We start from the raw sequence: 25,693 nt of genomic DNA on the forward strand, positions 1-25,693 counted from the left end.
AAAAAAAAAGAAAGAAAAACATTTGTGGCTGGGCATGGTGGCTCAGGCCTGTAATCCAGCACTTTCGGAGGCCGAGGTAGGTGGATTGCCTGAGGTCAGGAGTTTGAGACCAGCTGGACAACATGATGAAACTCTGTCTTAACTAAAAATACAAAAATTAGCAGAGTGTTGTGGCATGCGCCTGTAATCCCAGCTACTCAGAGGCTGAGGCAGGAGAATCGCTTGAACTCAGGAGGCAGAGGTTGCAGTGAGGCGAGATCACACCACTGCACTCTAGCCAGGGCGACAGAGCAAGATTCTGTCTCAAAAAGACAAAAGAAAAGCATTTGCAGGCTCTCTGTCCAGTGCCTCTTCCTGTCCTGCAAGGGCTAGTAAGTCTGGGGTGTGTTTAGTTTATTCTCATGCTTGTGTTTTTTAAGAAAAGTAAGTGGTAAATAAATGGCTTAAGATTTATAATAAGGCTGGGCTGGGTGGCTCACGCCTATAATCCCAGCACTTTGGGAGGCCAAGGGGGGCGGATAACCTGAGGTCAGGAGCTCGAGACCAGTTTGGCCAACATGGTGAAAAACCGTCTCTACTAAAAATACAAAAATTAGCTGGGCATGGTGGCGAACCCCTGTAATCCAGCTACTCAGGAGGCTGAGGCAGGAGAATCGCTTGAACTTGGGAGGCAGAGGCTACCGTGAGCTGAGTTCGTCCCGTTGCACTCCAGCCTGGGCGACAGAGCAAGACTTTGTCTCAAAACAACACCACCACCAAAAAGATTTATAATAAAATCAAATAAAATTTGATGCTCTTTTTAAAAAAATCTCACTCGGAATTTATCCTAAGTAAATCATTATGGATAAGCACAAATATACTTTTACAAAGATGTTTATTTTGATACTACTTATAGAGGTTAAAATTTTGTAGCACTCTAGATGTCCAGCACGGTTTTGTTTGTTTGTTTGTTGTTGTTGTTGTTCATTTGTTTGTTTTGAGATGGAGTCTCACTCTGTGGCCTGGTCTGGAGTGCAGTGGCATTGGCAATCTCAGCTCACTGCAACCTCTGCTTCCCGGGTTCAAGCTATTCTCCAGCCTCAGCCTCCTGAGCAGCTGGGATTACAGGTGTGCACCACCACGTCCGGCTAATTTTTGTATTTTTAGTAGTGGAGGGGTTTCGCCATGTTGGCCAGGCTGATCTCAAACTCCTGACCTCAGGTGATCCACCCGCCTCAGCCTCCCAAAATGCTGGGATTACAGGCATGGACCACTGTGCTCGGACTGTTTGTTAAATAAATTCTACTACATCCAGAGAAATATTTCCTTACATGGAAACGTTCATGATACACTGTTAGATTAAAAAAGCATATCACAACTCAACATGTAAAGTATAATCCCATTTGTGTTTATATATCTATTATTGTCTATATAACTGTTATTTTAAATTTATCTAGCTACCTATTCATGTATATATCTATCATTATTGAGATCACACAAAACAAAAATAGATAATTCCAAATATTCATTTCTCACTAATGGAATTATTAAGAAATATGCTATATTTCTTCTTTTTGTTCACTGTTTTCTGAATGTTCTACAGTTGGCATATATCACTTTGGGAATAGTAAAACGGTTATTCTGGCCGGGTGCAGTGGTTCACGCCTGTAATCCCAGCACTTTGGGAGGCCAAAGTAGGAAGGTCCCTTGAGCCCAGGAGTTCAAGACCAGCCTGGGCAACAAAGGAAGGCTCCATCTCTACAAAAAAAGTGGGGAGTTATTCTTAACAGCTTTCTGTTAGTTAAGCTAAAGGCAGAGAGACAAAACATATAGGGCTTACATATGATAGAACTTGGTTCTTTTTTCCTCTCCCCAAATTATCTGTCGATGCAAGGGCCCAGTGTTACGGTGAAGCTGTGCTCCACGAAGTTACTCAGGGGTCCTGATTTTGTGCTGCTGTTATCTAGGTTGGTGTCTTTTCCACGTGATAGAAGCTGGCTAACCTCCACTTCCACATTCTAGCCCAAGGAAAAGTCCAAGGTAGGTAGATATTTCTTTAAGGGGATGACCTAGAAGTTGCACACTTCGTTTTCACTCACCATTGGCTTGAACCTAGTCACGTGACCACATCAGTCAAGAAGGCAGGCTAGGATCTATAGTCTCCAGCTGTCAGCCATATGCAATTGTCCCTTGGTATCCACGGGGAATTGGTTCCAGGATGCTACCTCAGAAACTAAAATGTGCAAATGCTCAAGTTCATTATATAAAATGACATAATAGTTGCATATAACCTGTGCATATCCACCTGCATACTTGTCATCATCTTCAGATTACTTATAGTATCTAATACAATGTGAATGCTATACAAATAGCTGTTATACCATATTATTCAGTACAGATGCAACTATAGTAGGCCTAACTACATTTTCTATCCACAGTTGGTTGAATCTGCACATACAGAACCCATGGAAACCCAGGGCCAATTGTGTGTGTGTGTGTGTGTGTGTGTGTGTGTGTGTTCAGCTAAAATTTAGGGGGAAGGGATTATTACTAAAGATGAGTAGGAATAGTGAGAGATGGACTCATTGGACTCTTACTTAGATATTAAAAATTTAGGCTGGGCTCATGCCTGTAATCCCAGTACTTTGGGAGGCCAAGGTGAGCAAATCACCTGAGGTCAGGAGTTTGAGACCAGCCTGGCCAACATGATGAAAACCCATCTCTACTAAAAATTCAACAATTAGATGGGCATGATGGAAGGTGCCTGTAATCCCATCTACTCAGGAGACTGAGGCAGGAGAATCACTTGAACTTGGGAGGCCAAAGTTGTAGTGAGCTGAGATTGTGCCATTACACTCCAGCTTGGGTGACAAGAGCAAAATTCCATCTCAAAAAAATTTTTTAAATAAATTAAAATGTACAATAGCTATAATACTGTGATTTTGGCACAGGAATAAATAAAAAGACTAGGACAACCGTAAATACACTGGAACTCATATAAGATTAAAGCATATAAATTAAGATGGAGGAAAATAAACTCAATAATGTTGAGAGAATTGGAAAACCATTTGGAAAAAACAAAGTTAGATTAAATGACAAAATTCATTCCACATAAAGACTTAACTTTCTGTAGGGAAATATAGATGAAAATAGCAACCAGATTATGACCTCTGCTTTAGTTGGTTCCCCATTCCACAAATTTCTGGACCTTATTGAGAATAATTATCTTTTTCTTGACCTTCCGCAACCAGAACTACAAACCATACACCACATATAGAAGACATCATGCTTGTATTAGGTCAGGAGAATGCTTTATTTTTTTGTGTGTTTGTTGGTTAGTTGGTTGGTTAGTTGGTTCTTTCTTTACTTTCTTATGAAGCAGTCTTTTTTATGTTGATCTTCTTTTTGTTGATCTTTATTGATAGATAAAATGCACAAAACTCATAATCCACATAATGACTTCTAATTCCCATCAATGGACTACCCTAGGTGTGTATCTGATTCTATATGCTCCATATAAACATTAGTCTCCAACTCAACAAGAAAAGAGCAAGCTAGGCACGGTGGCTCACGCCTGTAATCCCAGCACTGTGGGAGGCCGAGGCGGGTGGATCACCTGAGGTCAGGCGTTCAAGACCAGCCTGGCCAACATGGTGAAAACCCTCCTCTACTAAATATACGAAAATTAGCAAAGCATGGTGGCGCCTGCCTGTAATCCCAGCTACTCAGGAGACTGAGGCAGGAGAATCACTTGAACCCGGGAGGCAGAGGTTGCAGTGAAATGAGATCATGCCATTGCACTCCAAACTGGGCAACAGAGCAAGACTCTATCTCAAAAAAACAAAAAAAAACAAAAAAAAAAGAAAAAGAAAAAAGAAAATAACCTGATTTAAACATGGGTAAAGGACTTGATATTTCTCCAAAGATAAAATACAAATGGCCAACAAACATAAAAAGATGTTCAATATCAATAATCATTAGAGAAACGCAAATCAAAACCACAATAAGATACCACCTCACACCCATTAGAATAACTACTATCAAAATAAATAAATATATAAATAAGCCCTGGTACGGTGGCTCATGCCTGTAATCCCAGCTCTGGGAGGCTGAGGCGGGAGGATTGCCTGAGGTCAGAAATTTTTGAGACCAGCTTGGCCAATATGGTGAAACTCTATCTCTACTAAAATACTAAAAATGCAAAATATAGCCGGGTGTGGTGGCACACCTCTGTAATCCCAGCAACTCAGGAGGCTGAGGTGAGGGAATTGCTTGAACCTGGGAGATCGAGGCTGCAGCTAGCCAAGATCATGCCACTGCACTCCAGCCTGGGCAACAGAGTGAGACTCTGTTTTAAAAAAGCAAAAAACAAAAAACATACATACATACCTACAATAAGTATTGATGAGGATGTAAAGAAATTGGAAGCCCTGTGCATTGGCGGTGGGGATCTAAAATGGTGCAGCCACTATAGAAAACAATATGGTAGTTCCTCAAAAAATTAATAAACATAGAATTACCATATAATCTAGGAATTCCACTTCTAGGTATGTATCTAAAAGAATGAAAGCAGGGCCTCAAAGAGATGTTTGCACACCCATGCTCATAGCAGCATTATTCCCCATAGCCAAGGTGTGGAAGCAACCCGAATGTTCGTCAATGAATTAATGGATAAACAAAATGCGTTGTGAATATATAATGGAATCTTATTCAGTCTTTAAAAGAAGGAAATCCTGTCATGTGCTATAACATGGATAAATCTTGAGGATATTATGGTAAGTGAAATAAGCCAGTCACAAAAAGACAAGTCCTATATGATTTAACTCATATAACGTATTTAAAATAGTCAAATCTATAGAGACAAAAAAGTAAAATAGTGGTTACCAGGGGCTTGGGAGAGGTAGAAATAAGGAATTGTTGTTTAATGGGTATAAAGTTTCAATTTTGCAAGATTAAAAATGGCAGAGATCCCTGAACATTAATTCTACAGAACTATACACTTAAAAATAGTTAAGATGGTAAATTTTGTATGTGTTTTTTACTACAATTTTTTTTTCTTTTTTTTTTTGAGACAGAGTCTCGCTCTGTCACCCAGGCTGGAGTGTAGTGGCGCAATCTCGGCTCACTGCAAATTTCGTCTTCCAGGTTCACGCCATTCTCCTGCTTCAGCCTCCCAAGTAACTGGGACTACAGGTGCCCACCACCATGCCCAGCTAATTTTTTGTATTTTTAGTAGAGATAGGGTTTCATGGTGTTAGCCAGGGTGGTCTCGATCTCCTGACCTCATGGTCCACCCGCCTCGGCCTCCCAAAGTGCTGGGATTGCAGGCGTGAGCCACCGCGCCCTGCCTTTACTACAGTTTTTTTAAAAGTTTGAGATCAGGCTGGGCAACAAAGTGAGACCTCATCTCTACATTTTTTTTTTAAATTACCTGGGCAAGGTGGCGTTCATCTGTAATCCCAGCTACTTGGGAGGCTGAGGTGGGAGGATCACTTGAGCCTGGGAGTTTGAGGCTACGATGAGCTGTGATCACACCACTGCAGGATATCCAAGAACTGTGGGATAATTACAAAAGGTGTAACATACGCATAATTGGAGTTCCTGAAGGAGAAACAAAGGAAATTTTTAAAGTAATAATAGCTAAAATTTTCCAAAATTAACAAAAGACACTAAATCACAGGTCCAAGAAGTTAAGATAATACCATGCAGGATAAATAACAAAAATTCTGCACCTGGGTGTATCATATTCAAACTACATAAAGTCAAAGACAAGAAGAAAACCTAGGCCGGGCGCGGTGGCTCAAGCCTGTAATCCCAGCACTTTGGGAGGCCGAGACGGGCGGATCACGAGGTCAGGAGATCGAGACTATCCTGGCTAACACGGTGAAACCCCGTCTCTACTAAAAATACAAAAAAACTAGCCAGGCGAGGTGGCGGGCGCCTGTGGTCCCAGCTACTCGGGAGGCTGAGGCAGGAGAATGGCGTAAACCCGGGAGGCGGAGCTTGCAGTGAGCTGAGATCCGGCCACTGCACTCCAGACCGGGCGACAGAGCAAGACTCCATCTCAAAAAAAAAAAAAAAAAAAAAAAAAAAAAGAAGAAAACCTAGAAAGAAGCCAGAGGGTGAGGAAAACCACTTTATGTATAGAGGAATAAGAATTAGAATTGCAGCTGGCACAGTGGCTTACGCCTGTAACCCCAGCAATTTGGGAGGCTGACGTGGGCAAATCATTTGAGGTCAGGAGTTTGAGACTAGCCTGGCCAACATGGTGAAATTCCATCTCTACTAAAAATACAAAAATTAGCCAGGTATGGTGATATGCACCTGTAATCCCAGCTACTCAGGAGGCTGAGGCAGGAGAATTGCTGGAACCGGGAACATGGAGGTTGCAGTGAGCCAAGATTGCGCCACTGCACTTCAGCCTGGGCCACAAGAGCAAAAACACAAAGAAGAATTGTGTTGGCCTTCTCTTCAGAAATCATGCAAGCAAGAAGAGAGTGGAATAAAATATTTAAAGCATTGAAAGAAAAAAAACAGCAACCTAGAATTCTGTATCCAGTAAAATTATCCTTCAAAATGTATCTCCCACAGACTTGCCTTGCAAGAAATGCTAAAAGAAGTTCTTCAGGCCGGGCACGGTGGCTCAAGCCTGTAATCCCAGCACTTTGGGAGGACAAGGTGGGTGGATCACTTGAGATCAGGCAGAGTTTGAGACCATCCTGGCCAACATGGTGAAACCCCATTTCTACTAAAAATACAAAAATTTGCCATGTGTGATGGTGGGTGCCTGTAATCCCAGCTACTCAGGAGGCTGAGGCGGGAGAATCGCTTGAACCCAGGAGGCAGAGGTTGCGGTGAGCCAAGATCACACCACTGCATTCCAGCCTGGATGACAGAGCAAGACTCTGTCTCAAAAAAAAAAAAAAAAAAAAAAAAACCAAGAAAGAAAAAGTGTGGAAAACAAAAAGGAAACAAAGAATAAAGAGCAATTAAATAAAATAAACTACAATTAAGGTACATGTTAATCCAACTATATCAATGATCACTTTAAATGTGAATGATCTAAATACATTAATTAAAACACAGAGACTATCAGAGTGGATAAAATAACACCACCCAACTATATGTTGTTTACAAGAAACTCACTTTAAATATGCAGACACAGGTGAAAAGTAAAAGGATGAATAAAGATATGCCACACTAACACTAATCAAAAGAAAGCTATGGTAGCTATATTAATTTCAGACAGATTATCTCCTGCAATGTCTTGGAAGACAGTTCACATGTCAGTCAGGGCCTTAGCCCTTAGTTCTAGAAGGGATTTTTGAGAAATGTCAATGTTTATGTATTTTGACTGGTTTTTGCTGCTTTTAGCTAAGTTCTGTGAGATTGATGAACCAAGACAAGAATTAGTCAGTTGGAAAGCAGACTGGAATGGAATACATTTCCTCACATGAGGATTTGTAAAGGCTTCTCAAGTGTGTTTTGCCAAACCAGACAATGAGAGCCAGCCAGAATGACAAAGCTGCCTTCCAGTCCAAGGATATTGCTTTATACAGCCTCAGAGTATCCATCATAATATTGCAAGTGTGGAGTTCATGCCATATACCAGCTAGTGAGTAAAAGAGGAGAGTCTTCAGTCTTAAGAACTCTTTCCAAGGCTGGGTGTGGTGGCTCACACCTGTAATCCCAGCACTTTGCAAGGCCGAGGTGGGTGGATCACAAGGTCAGGAGTTTGAGACCAGCCTGACCAACATGGTGAAAGCTCACGTCTACTAAAAATACAAAAATTAGCTTGGTGTGGTTGTGCACGCCTGTAATCCCAGCTACTCAGGAGGTTGAGGCAGGAGAATCACTTGAATCTGGCAGGCAGAGGTTGCAATGAGCAGAGATTGCGCCACCGCACTCCCGCCTGGGCGACAGAGCAAGACTCTGTCTCAAAAAAAAAAAAAAAAAAAAAACTCTTTCAAAGATCTATGGCTGTGGTTACTTGCCCAAAGAACTGAATGAATGGAATAAAATACATCAGAAATAGATTGATAATTCACAAGACTGGCCTTTAATAATCTGTCCTCTTCAACTTCTAAAGCATCTCCTGGAGCCACCCAAACAGAACCTACACAAGAGCATACTCTTCACTGTCACTTCACATGTGGCTATGTAGGATAACTAATGGAAGAACCTTCTGGAGGCAAAGCCAAGGGCCAGAAAGGACAATGAGCAAGGAGATTCCCTGACAGAATCAGGATCAAATGTACTTGGCAATAGTACGTTGGTAAATCTGCAATTTAAGCTCAGTAGAAATTGTATCAATGTAGTAGTCCAGTGATTGTTCTTTCCCTCCGTTTCTTTTCTTTTCTGAAAGAGGACTTTTATTAAGCAATTCCTAATTCACCACTATCTTTTTGGTGGGTGGAGGTGGGAAGACAGATAACTTGTCTTTTAGAAGATGCTCACCTGAGTCATCGGTTATCCTGGTGAAGAGGACTTAATATCACTGAGATCCTAGATTTTGAACTGAATGCAGTAGCTGGATGGAACACTGCATTATTTTACTTGGAAGGGAGAAAAGTATGTTTTATATATAGAAAAAAGAAGTGGGAGCATGAATATTTGGGTAACCAGAAGTGGACTATAACAGAGACTGCTAGTTGTCTCACATGTGCTCTTTCTCTAGCACATGGCTATTCAACCAAAGGCTATATTTCTTTTGGTATTATTATTATTATTATTATTATTATTGAGATGGAGTCTCACTCTTGTTGCCCAGACTGGAGTGCAATGGCGCAATCTTGGCTCACTGCAATCTCCACCTCCCAAATTCTCTTTCTTGAGAATTTCAGGTTCAAGAAATTCTCCTGCGTCAGCCTCCCAAGTAGCTGGGATTACAGGCGCCCGCCAACACACTCAGCTAATTTTTGTATTTTTAGTAGAGACGGGGTTTCACCATGTTGGCCAGGCTAGTCTCGAACTCCTGGCCTCAAATGACCTGCCCGCCTCAGCCTCCCAAAGTGCTGGGATTACAGGCATGAGCCACCGCACCCAGCCCAAAGGCTATATTTCTTACATTCCTTAGCAGGTGAGTTTGACAGTGTGACTTGGTTCTAGTCAATGGGATGTGAGGAGAAATTATATACAGTCATGTACGTCATAACATTTTGGTCAGTGACAGACTACGTATATGATGGAGGTCCCATAAGATTATAAGGGAGCTGAAAAATTCCTGTTGCCTTGTGACGTCAAAGCTGTCCTAACTTTGTGGTGCAACAGATTATTCACATGTTTGTGGTGATGCTGATGCTGGTGTGAACAAACCTACTGTACTTGATGTACTAGCACTTGATAATAAATGACTAAGATACCTGTTTATGAGTTTACTATACTACATATATACATGTATACATATATATAACATTATTTTTTTTTTTTGAGACAGAGTTTGGCTCTTGTTGCCAGGGGCTGGAGTGTAATGGCGTGATCTTGGCTCACTGCAACCTCCACCTCCCAGGTGCAAGTGATTCTCCTGCCTCAGCCTCCCGAGTAGCTGGGATTACAGGCATGCACCACCACGCCTAGGTAATTTTGTATTTTTAATAGAGATGGGGTTTCTCCATGTTGGCCATTCTGGTCTCAAACTCCCAACCTCAGGTGATCCGCCCATCTCAGCCTCCTAAAGTGTTGAGATTACAGGTGTGAGCCACCGCACCCATCTATACTATATTTTTAATTGTTATTTTAGAGTGTACTCTGTTTATTAAAAAAAAAAAAATTAAGTGTAAAGCAACCTCAGGCAGGTCCTTCAGGAGGTATTGCAAAAGACAGCATTGTTACCATAGAAGCTGAACACTCCATAAGTGTTATCGCCCCGAAGACCTCCCAGTGGGAAAGATATAAAGGTGAAAGACAGTGATATTGGCCGGGCACAGTGGCTCACGCCTGAAATCCCAGCACTTTGGGAGGCGGAGGTGAGCAGATCACTTGAGGTCAGGAGTTCGAGACTAGCCTGGCCAACGTGGTGAAACCCCGTCTCTGTTAAAAATATAAAAAGTGCCAGGCGCGGTGGCTCAAGCCTGTAATCCCAGCACTTTGGGAGGCCGAGACGGGCGGATCACGAGGTCGGGAGTTTGAGACCATCCTGGCTAACACAGTGAAACCCCGTCTCTACTAAAAAATACAAAAAAACTAGCCGGGCGAGGTGGCTGGCGCCTGTTGTCCCAGCTACTTGGGAGGCTGAGGCAGGAGAATGGCGTAAACCCGGGAGGCGGAGCTTGCAGTGAGCTGAGATCTGGCCACTGCACTCCAGCTTGGGCGACAGAGCAAGACTCCGTCTCAAAAAAAATATATATATATATATAAAAAGTAACTGGGCATAGAGGTGGTCATCTGTAATCCCAGCTACTCAGGAGGCTGAAGCAGGAGAATTGCTTGAACCTGGGAAGCAGAGATTGCAGTGAGCAGAGATGGCGCCACTGCACTCCAGCCTGGGTGACAGAGCGAGGCACCGTCTCAAAAAAAAAAAAAAAAAAAGACAGCGATGTTGAGGATCCTGACCCTGTGTAGGCCTAGGCTAATATGTGTGTTTGTGTTTCAGTTTTCAACAAAAAGTAAAAGTACAAAAAAAAAATTGATAGAAAAAGCTTATAGAATATGGACATGAAGAAAGAATATATTTTCGTAGAGCTGTACAGTGTGCTTGTTTTTAGGCTTAGTGTTGTGACAAAAGTCAAAAAGTTCTTAAAAATTTAAAACTTTATAAAGTAAAAAAGTTATAGTAAGGTAAAGTTAATTTATTATTGAAGAAAGAAATTTTTAAAAAATAAAGTGTAGCCAAAGTGTGTATTGTTTATAAAGTCTACAGTAGTGTACAGTAATATTTTATAGGCCTTCCCATTCACTCACCACTCACTCACTGACTCACGGAAAGCAACATTCAGTCCTGCAGGCTCTAGTCATGTTAAGTGCTCAATATAGGTGTGCCTTTTCTTGTCTTTTTTTTTTTTTGAGACGAAGTCTGGCTCTGTCACCCAGGCTGGAGTGCAGTGGCGCAATCTCGGCTCACTGCAAGCTTCGCCTCCTGGGTTCATGCCGTTCTCCTGCCTCAGCCTCCCGAGTAGCTGGGACTACAGGCGCCCGCCACCACACCCAACTAACTTTTTTGTATTTTTAGTAGAGACAGGGTTTCACCGTGTTAGCAAGGATGGTCTCGCTCTCCTGACCTCATGAGCCTCCCGCCTGGGCCTCCTAAAGAACTAGGATTCCAGGAGTAAGCCACCGCGCCCGGCCTTTTTTTGTCTTTTATGCCATATTTTTACTATACATTTTCCAGGTTTAGATAGACCAATACTTACCAGTGTGTTGCAATCACCTTTAGTACTGATACGATTACATCACTCCTAGTAGCACAGGAGCAATAGGCCATACCATATGCCTAGGCGTGTAGTCAGCTCTACCATCTACGTTTGTTTAAGTACCTGCCTAACACCTGAAGACACATGTCTCAGAATGTCTCCCCCTCGTTGTTGCATGACTTCATATCACATATTGTACTATTGAAAAAATAGGCATGGCTGGATGCGGTGACTCAGGCCTCTAATCCCAGCACTTTGGGAAACTGTGGCAGGAGGGTACCTTGAGCCCAGCGTTCTCCACCAGCCTGAGCAACATAATGAGACCCTGTCTCTACAAAAAAAGTTTTAAGGCCGGGCGCAGTGGCTCATGCTTGTAATCCCAGCACTTTGGGAGGCCAAGGTGGGCAGATCACGAGATCAGGAGATCGAGACCATCCTGGATAACACAGTGAAACCCCGTCTCTACTAACAAAAATAGAAAAAATTAGCAGGTCCTGGTGGCAGGTACCTGTGGTCCCAGTTGCTTAGGAGGCTGAGGCAGGAGAATGGCGTGAACCCTGGAGGTGGAACTTGCAGTGAGCCGAGATCGTGCCACTGCACTCCAGCCTGGGTGACAGAGCGAGACTCCCATCTCAAAAAAAAAAAAGAGTTTTAAAAATTAGCCAGGTGTGGTGGTGCACACTTGCAGTCCCAGCTACTCAGGAGACTGAGGCAGGAGGATCAATAGAGCCCAGGAAGTCAAGGCTGTAGTGAGATATGATCACGCCACCGCACTCCAGCCTGGGTGACAGAGAGAGCAATGCTCTGTCTCAAAAACAACAAAACAAAAAAAAACCACTTGCCCTACTTTCTTCCTCTGTTTCCAGTGGCCTAAAGGTTGAGAGGTAGGGAGCGCTAAAGCAGCTGTCTTAAACTAAAGAGGGCGGCCACAACGGAGTGACAATACAGAAAGGGTCTGCATCACCAACATCGTGGAACTGCTGTAGCCCTGGAGTGCTTATGTTCACACTGTGACACAGAGACAAGTCACATTCTTTCATGTTTATATGGGTCTATGTGAGAGCAACTCAAGCTGTGACTTAATTAATGGAGGTTTATGATCAAGTACGTATCTCATTGTATTGTAGCTATTTCTCTAATTATGATTATTTTTTAAGTAATCATCATTAATAATATCAGCAAAGGAAGTTTTTTTTTTTTTTTTAATGTCAGATGAGTAATGTGCCAAGGTTTGAGGGAGGCATATCTGTGTGAAAACCCAATCATCATGTTTATAAACTACAAAGAATCACATGCAGTTCAGTTTTTACTGTAATCCAAGGGTAGGAAGTTCAGCCACGCCTTGCAGGATCTGGAACAGCACATAGAGAAGCCATCAGTAACTGAGGTCATTCTCATATCAGCTTCTGCAAACCAGATTTCCCCCCTGTGACACTGTGAAATACAACTTGGTCTTCTACCCATTTCCTGGCAAGCAACTTCTAAAATCCTTGGAATCTCCTTGTATGCTAATGAGTTGACCTTTGGGTGGGTGGGTGGGAGTTCCTGGATAGCCCCAGGATAGTGGTTGTCATATGATTAGAGGGTAGGGACTTTCAGCCGCACCCCAGCCTCGGGGAGGAGAAAGTAGCTGAAGTTTGAGTTGTTCACCAATGGCCAATGATGTAATCAATCATGCCTACTTAATGACCCCTCCATAAAACCCCCGAAGGACGGAGGTTGGAGAGCTTCTGAATTGCTTAACACTTGGAGGTGTTGGGAGGGTGATACGCCTGGAGCCAGCACGGAAGCTCTGCACCCCTTCCCCATACCTTGCCCTTTGCATCTCTTCCATCTGGCTGTTCATCTGTATCCTTTCTAAAATCCTTTATAATAAACAGGTAAATGTAAGTAAGTGTTTCCCAAAGGTCTGTGAGCTGCTCTAGCAAATTAATCAAACCTGTGGAAGGGATATGGGAACCCTGATGTATAGCCAGTTGGTCAGAAGTATTGGTGTCAACCTGCTACTTGTGACGTCTGAAGTGGGGCTGTCTTGTGGGACTGAACTCTCAACCCATGAGATTTGATGCTACCTTCAGGGAGATGGTGTCAGAACTGAACTGAATTCTAGAGGATGAAACTGCCTTTGCAAAATTATGACAGCAAGAGAAATCTGACATGGCTAACTCCAGCTTGCTTCTAGCCTCACAGACTGGCTGTCCTTGCTCATACCTGGGCGTAGGCCAAGCTAACCACGGAAGAAATTTAGTTTATAGTTTACGTGATGATAGCCCTTTCCAAAAACGAAACTCCCCTTGTAAAACTGATGAACAGCATGAAGTTAGGAGGCTGAGAGGGGCCTGAATTCTACTAAGATGTGGGTGTAGTTAAATAATTACCAGCCATTATTCCGAAAGTCACAAGGTTTGCAACTTCCACAATTAATCCTGTAAATAACATCACTATTGTAGAGCCTAGGATTGGCCTTTTGGGATGTCTTTTCAGGCTTTTGCATTTCTAAGTACTGGATGGCCCCACCCAGACCAGTGACTCGTCTGGTGAGTCCCACCCAGAAGCCAACTTAGCATAAAAGGACTGTTTTCCACACCCCTAGGATTGCATCCCCAGGCAATCAGCGTGGCCGCTTCCCTAGCCTCCTGCCTACCAAACTATCCTTGAAAAACCCCTAACCTCCAAGCATTCTAGGATATTGATTTGGGTGATAACTGTCTCCTGCTTAGTGCCAGCATCGTGTCAACTAAACTCTTTCTTGACTGCAATGCTATGGGCTCAGTGGATTGAGTCTGTGCAGGAAGAACCCATCAGGCAGTTACAAGGACATCCAACTGGGGTGTGCTGGAGATGCTGCAGAGTTGATTGCTTGCTTGGTGTGTGAGGAAACCCGCACCCTCCCCCTGCCCTGCCCCCGCCCCACATTTGGTCACAGCATCATCCTATGTTGTGAGAGTATAGTAGGAGAAAGTGTTTTTACATATATCCTTTTATCTATTTTGTTTGGTATATGGCCATGTATAAGTGAGCAGGCCCAACTTTGAATTTCCTGAGACACACTAAGACCTTAGCCCTAATCTCAGGCCCAGTTCTGGCTTGGGTCTTTTTTTTTTTTTTTTTTTTTTTTTGAGACAGGGTCTTGCTCTATTGCCTAGGCTGGAATGCAGTGACACAATCTTGGCTCACTGCAACGCCCTCCTCCTGGGCTCAAACAATTCTCACACCTCAGCCTCCCAAGTTGCTGGGACTGCAGATGCACACCACCACACCTGGCTGATTTTTGTGTTTTGTATAGAGATGGGGTTTCACCATGTTGCCTAGGCTGGTCTCAAACTCCTGACCTCCAGTGATCCGCCTGCCTCTGCCTCCCAAAGTGCTGGGATTACAGGCATGAGCCACTGCCCCTGGCCCAGCTAGGATCCACTTATTCAATCAGCCCATAGACTGATAATGGAGAAGGTTCTCAGAAAAGACTGGTGTTAGCTGTGCAGATAACCTATGGGCCTAATATATGTCTGTCTTCCATATTGTATTTTGTTTGCTAAGACGGGAGAAAGAAGCAGGAATTCCCATTCATTGCTAGTGGAAATGCAAGTTGGTACAACCCTTGCGAAGTAGAATTTGGCAATATCTAACAAAGCCACACGTTTATTTTTTGACATGAGAATCACACTTTTAGGAAGTCGTTCTGAGGATACAGCTTCAATAATATGAAAATACATGTGAACAAGATTGTTCTTTGTAGCACTGTTTAGAATTTCAGTCCAAATGCCAAACATGAGAAAGTAATTAAACCGTGGTCTATCCAAACAATGGGGTACTATGCAACAGTAAAAAAATTAATAAGGATGGCCAGGTGCGGTGGCTCACGCCTGTAATCCCAGCACTTTGGGAGCCCGAGACGGGCGGATCACGAGGTCAGGAGATCGAGACCATCCTGGCTAACACGGTGAAACCCCGTCTCTACTAAAAATACAAAAAATTAGCCGGGCATGGTAGCAGGCACCTGTAGTCCCAGCTACTTGGGAGGCTGAAGCAGGAGAATGGCATGAACCTGAGAGGCGGAGCTTGCAGTGAGCGGAGATCACGCCACTGCACTCCAGCCTAGGTGACAGAGCGAGACTCTGTCTCAAAAAAAAAAAAAAAAAAAATTGATGAGGATGATCTCTATAAACTGATATGGAGTGATTTCCAGAATATATTCTCTCTTTTTTTTTTCCTTGAGATCAAGCCTTGCTCAGTGCAGTGGCACAATTTCGGACACTGCAACCTCCGCCCCACCAGGTTCAAGCGATTCTCCTGCCTCAGCCTCCCGAGTAGCTGGGACTATAGGTGTGTGCCACCACACCTGGCTAATTTTTGTATTTTTGATAGAGACGGGGTTTCCCAGGTTGGCCAGGCTGGTCTCCAACTCTTGACCTCAAGTGATCCGCCTGCCTCAGCCTCCCAGAGCTCTAGGATTAGAGGTGTGAGAGGTGTGAGCCACTGCACCGGACCCAGAATATATTCTTTTTTTTTTTTTTTTTGAGGCGGAGTCTCACTCTGTCGCCCGGACTGGAGTGCAGTGGCCGGATCTCAGCTCACTGCAAGCTCCGCCTCCCGGGTTTACGCCATTCTCCTGCCTCAGCCTCCCGAGGAGCTGGGACTACAAGCGCCCGCCACCTCGCCCGGCTAGTTTTTTGTGTTTTTTAGTAGAGACGGGGTTTCACCGTGTTAGCCAGGATGGTCTCGATCTCCTGACCTCGTGATCCGCCCGTCTCGGCCTCCCAAAGTGCTGTGATTACAGGCTTGAGCCACCGTTTTTTTTGAGACAGAGTTTCCCTCTGTCACCCAGGCTGAAGTGCAGTGGCAGGCTCTCAGCTTACTGCAACCTCCGCCTCCAGAGTTCAAGCAATTCTCCTGTCTCAGTCACCTGAGTAACTGAGATTACAGGCACCTGCCACCACACCTGGCTAATGTTTATATTTTTAGTAGAGACAGGGTTTCGACATGTTGGCCAGGATGGTCTCAAACTCCTGACCTCAGGTGATATGCCTGCCTGGGCCTCCCAACGTGCTGGGATTATAGGTGTGAACCACCACACCCGGCCTCAGAATATATTCTTAAGTGAAAAAAGGAAAATGCCAAAAACAATCTATGGCTGCCATTCTCAAAATGTGGTGCCCATATTTCTGGAGGTACCTGAGGCACTTTCGGGTGGCCCATGAGGTCAAAACTATTTTCCAAATAATGCGTTGTTTGCCTTTTTCACTGTGCTGACATTTCCATTGTTGATGTGGAACAGGTGCACATAAAACTGCTAGCCCTTCACAAATCAAAGCCATGGCAAGCTCTCTCCACTGCCACACACTCCGGGGGGCTGTGGGGAGGGAGAGACAGTTTTACTTAAAAGAATGTCCTTGATGAAGCAGTAAAAATTGGCAATTTTATCCAAACTTGACCCTGAGTTCACATCTTTTTACTATTCTGTGTGACCAAATGGGAGGTTCCAAAGAGCACCTCTCATGTGCATGGAGTATGATGGTGATCTTGTGGAACAGTGTTTCTGCAGTTGTTTGAGTTGCAAGATGAGGTAGCCATTTTTTCATGAACATCATTTTTAATTTTTTTTTTTTTTTTTGAGACGGAGTCTTGCTCTGCCGCCCAGGCTGGAGTGCAGTGGCCGGATCTCAGCTCACTGCAAGCTCCGCCTCCCGGGTTCCCGCCATTCTCCTGTCTCAGCCTCCCGAGTAGCTGGGACTACAGGCGCCCGCCTCGTCGCCCGGCTAGTTTTTTGTATTTTTTAGTAGAGACGGGGTTTCACCGTATTAGCCAGGATGGTCTCGATCTCCTGACCTCGTGATCCGCCCGTCTCGGCCTCCCAAAGTGCTGGGATTACAGGCTTGAGCCACCGCGCCCGGGCCCATTTTTAATTTTTTACTTAAAATTTTTTAAAAATTATTTTGGCCGGGTGTGATGGTGGCTCATGCCTGTAATCCGAGCACTTTAGGAGGCCGAGGCGGGCAGATCATGAGGTCAGGAGATCAAGACCATCCTGGCCAACATGGCGAAACCCCATCTCCACTAAAATACAAAAAAATTAGCCGGGCATGGTGGCACACGCCTGTAGTCCCAACTATTCAGGGGGCTGAGGCAGGGGGATCACTTGAACCCGGGAGGCGGAGGTTGCAGTGAGCCAAAATTGCACCACTGCACTCCAGCTTGGGTGATACAGCAAGACTTCGTCTCAAAAAATATATATATATATATTTTATAGGCCGCGCGTGGTGGCTCACACCTGTGATCCTAACACTTTGGGAGGCTGCGGTGGGCGGATTGCCTGAGCTTAGGAGTTCAAGACCAGGCTGGGTAACACGGTGAAACCCTGTGCCTACTAAAATACAAAAAAAAAAAAAGAAAAAATCAGCTGGGCGTGACAGCATGCCCCTGTAGTCCCAAGCTACTCAGGAGGCTGAGGCAGGTGAATTGCTTGAACCCAGGAGGCAGAGATTAGAGTGAGCCAAGATCGCGCCACTGTACTCCAGCCTAGGTGACAGAGCAAGACTCCATCTCCAAAAAAAAAAAAATTATTTTATAGAGACAGGCCTTGCTGTGTTGCCCAGTGTAGAGTGTAGTGGTAGGATCATAGCTCACTGCAGCCTCAAACTCCTGGGTTCAATCAATTCTCCCCGCTCAGCCTCCTGAGTATTTGAGACTACAGGCATGTGCTACCATGCCCAACTAATTTTGTAATTTTTTTGTAGAGACTGGGGTCTCGCTTTGTTTGCCCAGGCTAGTCTTGAACTTCTGGCTCAAACAATTCTCCTAAAGGCATTACAGGCATGAGCCACCATGCCCAGCCTATGGAACACCATTTCAATGTGAAACCAGAAAGGCAAACTACTGCTAGTTGGACATGGGATTTCACAGTTATTTTCTCAACTATGAGTGAAGTAAGTCTAACATTTTAAGCAAAAAAAAAAGAAAAAGGATAGTAAATGTTGCTAATGGAAAAATTCGAAAGTTAAATTTAAATTTAACTTGGAAAATCTCTCATCCACTGCCATGGGCTTTACGGAATCCTGATATCAACAGAGTCAGAGAAGATAGTAAATGAAGTAACTTCTTTTATGTACAATGAAATGTGTCAACATTTGGAAGATGCGTATACTTCAGTGAACCACTATTTTCCAAGTGACCAAGGCATGATGTTACAAAATCATGCTTGCTTAAAAACCACAATCAAAGTACAAGATAGGGCAATGCATTTTCATGTAACAGCACTAAAAAGTTTGTGAATGTGATTTCAGAATCCACATTGCAACTAACTTCTGAGAAACAATCACTATTGTGTTTTATTGTTTTCAAAGAGGAACAAATGCAATTACCTTAAAAGACTGAGACCAGGCACAGTGGCTCACGCCTGTAATCCCAACACTTTGGGAGGCCAAGGTGGGTGGATCACCTGAGGTCAGGAGTTCGAGACCAGCCTGGCTAAGATGGCAAAACCCCATCTCTACTAAAAATACAAAAAATTAACCAGGCATGGTGGTGGGCACCTGCAATCCCAGATACTCGGGAGGCTGAGGCAGGATAATTGCTTGAACTTGGGAGGTGGAAGTTGCAGTGAGCTGAGATCACGCCATTGCACTCTAGCTGGGTGACAGAGTAAGACTCTGTCTCAACAAAAGAGAAGAGACTTAAAATACTCCTCCTTTTTCCAACTGCGTATATGTTTGATGCCAGGTTTTCTTTAGATGCTTTTACCAAAACACCATATTTCAAGAGATTACTTGAGGAATCAGATATGAGAATCCAACTGTCTTCTATTAAACCAAGCACTAAAGAGATTTGCAGAAATATAAAACAATGTTATCCTTCTTTCTATATTTTTATTTGATAAAATGGAGTTTTTATTCATAAAAATGTGAAATGTTACTTATATTTACATGTCATGAATTTATATTATTTTACATATATTTAATAAATAGATATTTTTATAATTTCTTAGTTTGAGTGTAGTTTTGTTTTGTTTTTTCTTTTTTTGAGATGAAGTCTTGCTCTGTCACCCAGTCTGGAGTGCAGTGGTGCGATCTTAGTTCACTGCAGCCTCCACCTGACACAGGCTCAAGCAGTCCTCCCACCTCAACCTCCAGAGTAGCTGGGACTACAGGCCCATGCCACCACACCCGGCTAATTTTTTTTTTTTTTTTTTTGGTAGAGATAAGGTCTTGCCACATTGCCCAGGCTGTTGTCAAACTTCTGAGCTCAACTTATCCTCCTGCCTCAGCCTCCCAAAGTGCTGGGATTACAGGCGCAAGCCACTGCACCCGGCTAGTTTTAGTGTCTAATGCGGTAAATATAATAGATATAGTTCACATAAACAAAAGCTTTTTGGCTCTTCAATAGCTTTTAATAGGGTGAAGAGGTCCTGAGCCTAAAACAATCTGAGACTTACTACTTATTGTATAATAACAAATATACACATGTCTGTATGATCTGAAATGACTGATTCCAGGGCTGGGGCAGGGAGAATACAAGATAAACCTGGAACATTTTGCTATGCCAGAAAATAAGAAAACCCTCAAGGAGTGATGAAGGCAAGTCGAAAGGATAAGGTGCCCAATTTGAGAGCTCCCACTGGCCAAATCCAAGATAATCTGAGCATTGAAATAAATTAATAATAGGAGGCCGGGCGTGGTGGCTCGCACCTTTAATCCCAGCACTTTGGGAGGCCAAGGCAGGTGGATAACCCGAGGTCAGGAGTTCGAGACCAGCCTTGCCAACATAGTGAAACTCCGTCTCTAGTAAAAATACAAGAATTAGTTGGGTGTAGTGGCGGATGCCGGTAATCCCAGCTATTCATGAGGCTGAGGCTTGAACCCAGGAGTGAGCCAAGATCGCACCATTGCACTCCAGCCTGGGCGACAGGAGTGAGACTCTGTCTCCAAAAAAAAAAATTAATTAATTAATTAGTAATAGTAATGGATTTTTAACCTCATGAATAAAATAGGGCTCCACAAATCCATACTGATACAAATAAGCAAACAAACAAATGGAGAAGGAAAAGCTTTTCCATAGAGTAGAAAACCAACAAATGTAGAAGAAACAATGGATGATAAAACTAAGGGTAAAAGTTTGAGGAATACGACATCTACCTTGTTTCAAAATAGGGAGATATAATAACTTTATTATTATTTCAGATGGAGAGGGCCGGCAGACACTACCTTTACCAAGTCATCAAAGTTAACATTACCAGTAAGGGTACAAGCACATGTTAAAATCATGTGCCACCTAATAAAATGTACTAAGGGCCGGGTGCTGTGACTTACACCTGTAATCCCAGCACTTTGGGAGGCCAAGGCAGGCAGATCATGAGGTCAAGAGATCAAGACTATCCTAGCCAACATGGCGAAACCCCATCTCTACCAAAAATACAAAAATTTGCTGGGCATGGTGTTGCGCACCTGTAGTCCTAGCTACTGGGGAGGCTGAGGCAGGAGAATCGCCTGAACCCAGGAGGCGGAGACTGCAATGAGCCAAGGTCGCACCATTGCACTCCAAACTTGGCAACAGAACAAAACTCTGTATTAAAAAGAAAAAAACAAAAAAAAAGCACTAAGAAGGCTAAGGAGGGCATAATATCAATTTTGTGATATATCTGTCAAAAATGCACAGCCTCAATGTTATCATGAGGAAACATAGGACTGCTGAAGTGAGGGATGTGCTATAAAATAACAGGCCTTTACTCTCAAAAATGCCAAGGTCGTGAATGACAAATACAGACCATTCCACATTAAAGGAGACTAAAAGGATATGCTTACTCAATACAGTGCGTGATCCTAGATTGGATCTTAGTCTGAAAATTTTTGCTTTCTTATGAAGGACATTATTTGACAACAAAAAATAAGAATATGGTCAGTATACTAGGTAAATAGCATTATATCAATGTTAATTTCCTAATTTTGATAATTGTAATATGTTCTCTTATGCATAAGAGAATGTCCTTGTTCTCAGGAAGTACACACTGAAGTATTTAGGGCACAAAGGGCAACATATCTGCAATTTACTCTCAAGTGATTCAGGAATAAAAGACATATATGGGAAATGATTATATGTAGTGTGTGTGCCTGTGTTTGTCTATATGGAAAATAATGGATCAAATCTAGGGAATCTGGATGGTAAAGAGTACATGAGATTTCTTTATACCGTTCTTAAGACTTTTTTTTTCTTTTTTTTGAGATGGAGTTTCGTTCTTGTTCCCCAGGCTGGAGTGCAATGGTGCGATCTCGGCTCACCACAACCTCTGCCTCCCGGGTTCTCCTGCCTCAGCCTCCCGAGTAGCTGGGATTACAGGCATGCACCACCAAGCTCGGCTAATTTTGTATTTTTTGTAGAGATGGGGTTTCTCCATGTTAGTCAGGCTGGTCTCGAACTCCCAACTTCGGGTGTTCTGCCTGGCTTGGCCTCCCAAAGTGCTGGCATTACTGGAGTGAGCCACCACGCCCGGCCTTCTTTTTTTTTGGAGACTGATTCTGATTCTCACTCTGTCGCCCAGGCTTGAGTGCAGTGGGGCAATCTCAGCTCACTGCAGCCTCTGCCTCTCGGGCTTAAGCATTCCTTTCACTTCAACATCCCAAGAACCTAGGATTACAGGCACATGCCACCACGCTGGTCTGATTTTTGTATTTTTGGTAGAGACGGGATTTCCCCATGTTAGCCAGGCTGGTCTCCAACTCCTGGCCTCACGTGATCCGCCTGCCTCAGCCTCCCAAAGTGCTGGGATTACAGGCGTGCGCCACCGCGCCCGGCCTTATGACTTTTCTATAAGGCTGAAAACACTTTACGATTAAAAATTACAAAACAAAGATAAATGAGAAAGTAATACAATTCTGATATATTCTATAACATGGCTGAAGGTTGAAGACATTATGCTAAGTGAAATAAGCCAGATACAGAAGGACAAATCTTGTGATTCTACTTTTATGAAGAACCTAGAATAGTCAAATCCATGGCAGTTAAGACAGAAAGCTTCCATTTTAGAATGAACTAGAATACAGAAGAGAGGTTACCAGAGACTGTGGGGAGGGGAGAACGATGACCTAGTGTTTAATGGGTAAAGAGGTTATTTTTTTTTTTTTAGAGACAGGGTCTTGCTCCGTCACCCAGTCTGGAGTGCATTGGTGTAATACTAGCTCAGTGTCACCTTGAAGAGTTTCAGTTTTGCCAGATGAAAAGAGTTCTGAAAATGGATAGTCATGATGGTTGTGCAGCCAAGTGAATATACTTAATGCCACTGAACTGTACACTTAAAAATGGTCAAAATGGTATATTTTATGTTATGTATATTATACCACATATACAAAAAAACTAAATGAGGGTTGACAATCCCACGTTTACACTTTAACTACAATATCAGCACGTCTTCCCCAGAACTGATTACAAAATGCAGTTTCGTTCTATAAAAACATTTGAAGAACAGCCTCCTTGCCTACCAGAGATCTTGTACCATCTTGCCAACTGAAGTGAGAAACAACCCATTTAAATAATAGTTACGGGCCAGGTGCGCTGGGTTCATGCCTATAATCCCAGCACTTCGGGAGGCTGAGGCAGATGGAGCACTTGAAGTCAGAAGTTTGAGACCAACCTGGCCAACATGGTGAAACCACATCTCTACTAAAAATACAAAAATTAGCTGGGCATTCGGCCGGGCGCGGTGGCTCACACCTGTAATCCCAGCACTTTGGGAGGCCGAGGTGGGCGGATCACCTGAGATCAGCAGTTGGAGGCCATCCTGACCAATATGTAGAAATCCGGTCTCTACTAAAAACACAAAATTAGCCGGGCGTGGCGCATGCCTGTAATCTCAGCTACTTGGGAGGGTGAGGCAGGAGAATCGCTTAAACTCGGGAGACAGAGGTTGTAGTGAGGCAAGATCATGCCATTGCACTCCAGCCTGTGCAATAAGAGCTAAACTCTGTCCCAAAAAAAAAAAAAAATTAGCCAGGCGTGGTGGCGCGCGCCTGTAATCCCAGCTACTCAGGAGGCTGAGACAGGAGAATTTCTTGAACCCAGGAAGCGCAGGCTGCAGTGAGCCGAGATTGCATCACTGTACTCCAAGTCTGGGTGACAGAGTAAGACTGTCTCAAAAAACATAGAAAGGAAGGAAGGAGAGGAGGGAGGGAGGGAGGGAAGGAAGCAGGGAGGGAGGGAAGGAAGGAAAGTTATGAGCAGGCTCAGGAGGTAAACACTGCAGTAATTAGACAACAGCAAAGACTTCACGATAACGCTTCCCCAGCATGCTTGGTGACCCGTGACCCTCAGGAACCAAGCATTTTGCAGGTTCTTCCCTTTCACACCCTTTGACCTCTGCAGTGTGAACAGGAAAAATAAAGCCAAGTAAAATAGTTGACTTATACAGTCTTAATTCTGGCGTGGACCTGGCCTGAAGCGGGTTCACTTCTCATCAAGGTTACTCATTGCTTTTTTACAGTTTAAGCAATGGTAAAGTGTCTTTTATGCTTTAAGTGTCTGTAGTAATATGCCTGTAAGCGTCAAATACCAAGGCACAATCTTGTCTTATTTTTAAAAACTTAAAGTACCAAGTGAAAAACTCATTTCCATTTTCAAAGGCACAATGAAATTTCAGGACTTTAATCTTTTAAAACCCTATTTTTTATTTTATTTTATTTTTATTTTTTGAGATGGAGTCTCGCTCTGTTGCCCAGGCTAGAGTGCAGTGGTGTGATCTTGGCTCACTGCAACCTCCGCCTCCCGGGTTCAAGCGATTCTCCTTCCCGCCTCAGCCTGTCGAGTAGCTGGAGCTACAGGCGCATGCTGCCATGCCCAGCTAATTTTTTGTATTTTAGTAGAGACGGGGTTTCACTGTTGTTGCCCAGGCTGGTCTCGAACTCCTGAGCTCAGGCAATCCGCCCACCTCGGCCTCCCAAAGTGGTAGGATTACAAGCATGAGCCGCTGTGCCTGGCCTTAAAACCCTGTTAACCAGACTCTGTCTCTGATTGATTCTGGAGAAAATTGTAAACTTCATCTTCCTCAACTGTTGCCACGTAGTCATCATTACTTGTAGAATAAGGCACTGATCCCATCTCAGTCTAGTAACTTGACCTCAGCGTATCTTTTTTTTTTTTTTTTTTGAGGCGGAGTCTCGCTCTGTTGCCGGGACTGGAGTGCAGTGGCCAGATCTCAGCTCACTGCAAGCTCCGCCTCCCAGGTTCACGCCATTCTCCTGCCTCAGCCTCCCCAGTAGCTGAGACTACAGGCGCCTGCCACCTCGCCCGGCTAGTTTTTGTATTTTTAGTAGAGATGGGGTTTCACCGTGTTAGCCAGGATGGTCTCGATCTCCTGACCTCGTGATCCGCCCGTCTCGGCCTCCCAAAGTGCTGGGATTACAGGCTTGAGCCACCGCGCCCGGCCTCAGCGTATCTTTTGAGGTTTCCCTTTTGCTATTCCTTCTGTAGCTGTCAAGTTAGACTCCCAGACTTTAGAATAAATCCCCAGTCATTGCTGGGCCGCAGAGTGTACTCATTTTCAAAACTTTGCGTATGCGTTGATGAGTTGCTTTCTCGCTACCTGTGAATAAAAGGGCTCCTTTTCCCCAAACTAGTTGGTAAGGTTGGGATAAAGGAGGATTCAATATATATGTATATATATTTAGGGACAAGGTCTCACTCTGTCACACAGGCTGGAGTGCAGTGGCATGATCAGAGTTCACAGCAGCCTCAAACTCCTGGGCTCAAGCAATCTTCCTGTCTCCGGTCTCCGCCTCCTGAGTTTCTGGGATTACAAGCTGAGCCAGTGCGCCTGGCCTTCCTTCAATTTTTGAAGTTCCCAAACTACTCATTTGTTCTCTTCATCTGAATGCCTGAGCGCATTCCTCTATTATTCTTTGTTTACTTATTTTCACACCAGCCAGGTTAATATTTCACACATAGTGAGCCCTCAGGAATATTTGTCAATATTTGTCAAGTGAGAATATCACTATTTCAGCAAAATTTTTTATTAACTTAAAAAATAATGCCTATTGCTTTTTATGATGATAAAAGTAAGACAGTACCAGCTAATTGCAGAAAACTTACAAAAGACTGAAAAGAGTGAGGAGTCATAACCCCACAACTTGGGCATAAGCATTATTCACATTTTGGGTGACAAATAGTCAAACTGTATACAACAGATGAAGCTGAATCCCAGAAGAGAGGCACACAATTTTAATTTGCGTTTTGTTTTGTTTCTATGAACATTCGAATAATGTCTGGAGTGGATGTAGGTTAGAGTGTAAATCCAGAGGCCACCAGGTTAAATAAAAGAAGCCCTGAATGCAGCCTGGCATGGTGGCTCATGCCTGTAATTCCAGCACTTTGGGAGGCCGAGGCAGGTG

General features: G+C 43.7%; 1 pseudogene; it reads right to left on the minus strand.

Moving 5' to 3' along the window:
• Positions 1 to 12,533: 12,533 nt before the first annotated feature.
• On the minus strand, positions 12,534 to 12,616 carry LOC117064292 (annotated as a pseudogene).
• Positions 12,617 to 25,693: the final 13,077 nt, after the last annotated feature.

This window comes from Trachypithecus francoisi, unplaced genomic scaffold (assembly GCF_009764315.1).
Source record: "Trachypithecus francoisi isolate TF-2019V2 unplaced genomic scaffold, Tfra_2.0 Lachesis_group19, whole genome shotgun sequence".
In the NCBI taxonomy this organism is placed as follows: domain Eukaryota; kingdom Metazoa; phylum Chordata; class Mammalia; order Primates; family Cercopithecidae; genus Trachypithecus; species Trachypithecus francoisi.